General features: G+C 43.3%; 1 protein-coding gene across 2 annotated transcripts in view; it reads left to right on the top strand.

Moving 5' to 3' along the window:
* The first annotated feature begins 1,636 nt into the window (after positions 1–1,636).
* FHL2 (four and a half LIM domains 2) overlaps positions 1,637–4,103 on the top strand; it is a 39,477-nt gene continuing 37,010 nt past the window's right edge. The window contains exon 1 of one of the 2 annotated variants that reach the window (XM_010728089.3): positions 1,637–1,754. The gene's annotated coding sequence lies outside the window, so the exon portion shown is untranslated. The remainder of the gene's footprint in view (positions 1,755–4,103) is intronic. The other variant, XM_003203174.4, reaches the window with a different exon arrangement.

Here is a 4,103-nt window from a genome sequence, read left to right as displayed (position 1 = left end):
TCCTAACTACCACATTTTTGCTGATTATATGGCTTTTCATAACTGTTTATTGTTCTGGGAAATGAGAAGGGACTGTTTACACAGTAGCTACAGGAACATGTGGCAAAAGGCTGCTAACTCTTGGATGAACAATATTTTCATCAAGAAACAGTAGAATATTTCTCATATCTCCCTAAGCTGAGTCTCTAGGCAGTGCTCCCAGGCCATGGAGCTTGGAAGCTGGAAGGTTTCGTATGGACAAAGGCAGATGTCATCTGTTCCAGGAGACTTGAACTCGCACTGTCAAATTATGTTGCTTGGCAGGGGTTGAGGACATTTTGCTATGAGCTTTTTTATGTCAGGATGAACCCTTCAAATGCTTACTTCTGATTGGTTTGGCATTAAAACCATAAAACCTGACTGGGCTCCAAATCAAACCATAAATCCATTTGTCATGTCAAAAACCCTGGCACACATTTTGTGTCAGTATCCAGTCTCCATGGCTTGAGCAAACAGTGTTCAGAGAAGAGCTGAAAGGTGACATGACCTCCTAAAAACTATTGAACTATCAACACTTTGAAGAGAAGGAGATGTAGACAATGGGACATTCTTTGGGACTATGGAAGTAATAGATTGATGGCAGACAATCCTGCTTCAGCCAGAAGAGACAACAGATAATCTCAGTTTAAAAGCGTAGTATTTCTTCTGAGACATATGTTGCCGTGGAAGGGAGAGTCCTTTTCCTGCATGTAGAGGTTGCCCAACACTCTTTCTTCATCTGTGTGTTGAAGAAGATTACCTTTCCTTTTCCTAAAAAGCACCTTAAAATAGTACAACATTCTGATCGAGGACCACGACTGTGCTGCATCTTGCTCTGCAGAAACACACTGAAATACAGAAATGGATCCAGCATGGGCAAAGAGCTAGGCTTTAGTCCTGATTCTGCACTGAGCCTTGCTTGGGCAGTTTCATCTCTGCAGCCAGAAGGGCTGTGCCCACAGGATCTGCCAAAAGACCTCTAATCTCTCGTTCCTTAGATGTATGAGTGCCCCCTAACCAAGTTCTACACTCCCTCACAGTGAGCAGGGGGCCCAGAGGGGAGAGCAGGCTCCTGAGCTGTGAGGCCCCTGCCCACACCCACTGATTTGTGACCTCAGGCTGGTCACTAATGTTATTTTCTTGCTGGGAAGTAACAGCACTGGCACTGTCTTCCCCTGGGATCAAACAGGGCAGAATGAGGAGGATATACCACCCTGCAAGGAGGCTGTATCCTGGATGGACAGACCAACAGATGAAGGGGAGCTGGAGTTCACTGCATCCACAGAGCAGCTGGCATTTCTGTTAATCCCAGAGCTTCGGGCAATAATCAAGAAGTTAGAGTTGCTTATAGCTCAGTGAAAATATCAAAACATACAGTAGTGCTGGCTTTCTGAGGGACACTCACAGGAGCTCCTGAAAGTAGGTGAGTGTATTTTGAGATCCAGCACTCTCAAATGGAGCAGGTCAGGAGCACAGCAGCCCTTTCCATTGGGGGCCTTGTGTTGCTATATCTGTGATGCCTTAAAAGGCCGGTGGCACAGAGGTGCTGCAGTCCTTATCTCCTCTGGGTGCCTGGGGCTCGGAGATATTATATTTATAGCTCATCTGAAGTACAAATGTCTAACTGTCTAATTACTAAATACATAGTGCGGGTAATCCAATAAAGCCACGAGTCCCTGCATTTGCTCCCATCCTTCGCACGCTCACAAACAGAGGCACCACCAAGCTGCAGCAAGGTAAGGCAGTGACCTGTCTGGGTTTTACCATCCTTTGGCCCCTTTTCTCCTTTTCACCTTCCCTCTGCAACAGGGGCTGGAAGTTTCTCAGGGCTTTGGGCAGACATCACAAGGGGAGGGCTTCTTTCTTACCGGAAAAGGGGATTTCAGGTTGTTTGTTCATTTCTTGTTGCCAGGGCACATACAGTGTATCTGACTTTGTATTTCCAGCCTGCTGTTGGGAACCAGGTGCTAAATAGCAGCTGCTCTTTAGTTTCTGCACTAATAATATGCTGTCATGTTTCCACGTTCTCAAGGAATACAACCATGTCTAACTATAGACACTTTGCTGGTTTGAATAGGAAACTGAATGACTTCAGGCGGAAAGCGTGTGATTAGTTTTCTTTTTTCCTCTCTATAAGCATTTTCTTCTTTATGAAAGGGGGAAAAAAAGAGGGCAGAAGGAACATTTTATTTTTTCCCTCTTTGAGACAATTTCCTAACAGCCTGCAAGGAAAGAAAGCCAAATTACAAGCGACGCTTGTTGATTTCTTGTTTAAACAATTGCTTGATGTGGGTTACAGCAGCTGTGTGAAGAGGGAAAAGAAAGAAAAGCACTAAAACATGTCTGTGTGTCAAAGCACGAATTCTTCAGAACCAGACTATAAAATAGCGTTAGTAATAACTGCCAAATGCCAATTATCTGGCCATTGTTACATTAAATTACTTTTAACCTCATCTCATGAGAGCATTAATTTTCGAATGAAGCTGATAAAAGAAGACCTCTTTGGAAAAATAAGGTTGTTTGTGCATATGTGTACATGTGTATATATGTGTGTTTGGATGAATTTATGCACACATTTTTAATATAAACATCCTAATAAGGAAAGGCTCTTTCATCCAGTGACCACAAAGACTGATATAAAGGTAATAACTATTTATTTTTAGCCCAAGAACTAAAGCTATCATGTTTTACACTAGAGTTTGTTTATTGTATTAGGAAATGAAATGAAAGGAGTTGTTTTGTTATTTTTTTCCAAAATACTGAGCAACCATTGTTCAGTAGGCTTTGACAGGACCTCAAGTCCCCATCAGCTCTGGTTGAACCCAAACCTAAAACTCATATGGAGCGTCACTTCACTTCAAAACACTAGGAATTGAGCTCATTCCTACATGAAGATTTAAAAGGCAAAAGAGTAGGCCCATAGCTGATCTCAAACTTCTGGAGGTCTACTGATTTTAGCTAGGATGTGGATATTCATATCAAGTGCTAATTGGGCCCATCAGTGTGGAGAAGTTGAATCCAGTCTCAGGGCTGTCTCTGCCCCCATCACAGCAGTACATGCAATACCCTCTGCAATGCTCTGGGCTCATGTCTGTGCCATTACATGCTCTTTGTATCAAAAATACAACAACCAAAAAAATAGCCACATAGATGGGCTCACTCCCAAACTATTCCCAGATGGGAGAGCCCAAGCTGATGTTTGCTCAGCTGGCTAGAGTGATCAGTGAGTTGCAATACCTGGGAATTCCCTGAGGTCTTTTCTGGTTCATGACATAGATGTGGCCTGTAAGTCTGCTTCCACGTTTCCATCTTCTGCTGAGGAGGACATTGCCAGTATCTTTGTCCTCAGTTAGCATGTCGCGCCTGGATGAGCTCTCCAGGCTTCCTCTGGCAGGAGACTGTGACCATTGGTGTAGACTGTGTTGAGACAGCAAGCTTAAGACAAGCTTGTTCCATCTTTTATGTGAAGAACAGCACATAATTTCATCAGAAGTAAAAAGGAGTGATAAATACCAAATAGTCTGCACGCATGTCTATCTTATCTAGAGGCTTACAATCCCTTCAAGAATGCTTTGGAAGCCTTAACTTCTTCAAACACCACTGCATGCACATCCCTCTGTCCTACTTCATCTATGGTCTGTCCTGCTCACTTGCATACACAGCTCTGATCTGCTTGTCCCCAGTACTGGTGAAATGAGTTTTGTAAATTGGCTGCAGACCAAAGGTAGCACTTCCCACCAACGATCGCAGTGTTGGCTCTGAGTGGGCCACCAGCACATGTTGGGAGCTGCCCAAGCCAGACTTGCTGCTACCCTTGGCCTTTTTTCTTTTCTCAGGATCCTGCAATTATGTTCCGCTGATGTGCCTGTGTAGTAAATTGTGCACTGAAGAAGTTGTGCATGAAAATAACATTTTTAAATAGAGCAGTTTCACCTCCCCCATGCTTGAAGTTTTCTAATGTCCTCAAATTATTTGTCTATCATTCAGGCCTCAAACTAAAACAATAGGAATAAAACAACTGTTCTGGTTGGACTCTTAGTATTAAATTATCATTGTTGCTGTACTGCCAGTGTTCCCCCTTAAAA

The sequence above is a fragment of the Meleagris gallopavo genome, chromosome 1 (assembly GCF_000146605.3).
Source record: "Meleagris gallopavo isolate NT-WF06-2002-E0010 breed Aviagen turkey brand Nicholas breeding stock chromosome 1, Turkey_5.1, whole genome shotgun sequence".
NCBI classification, from domain to species: Eukaryota; Metazoa; Chordata; class Aves; order Galliformes; family Phasianidae; genus Meleagris; species Meleagris gallopavo.
This window is presented reverse-complemented; position numbering and strand designations above follow the sequence as displayed.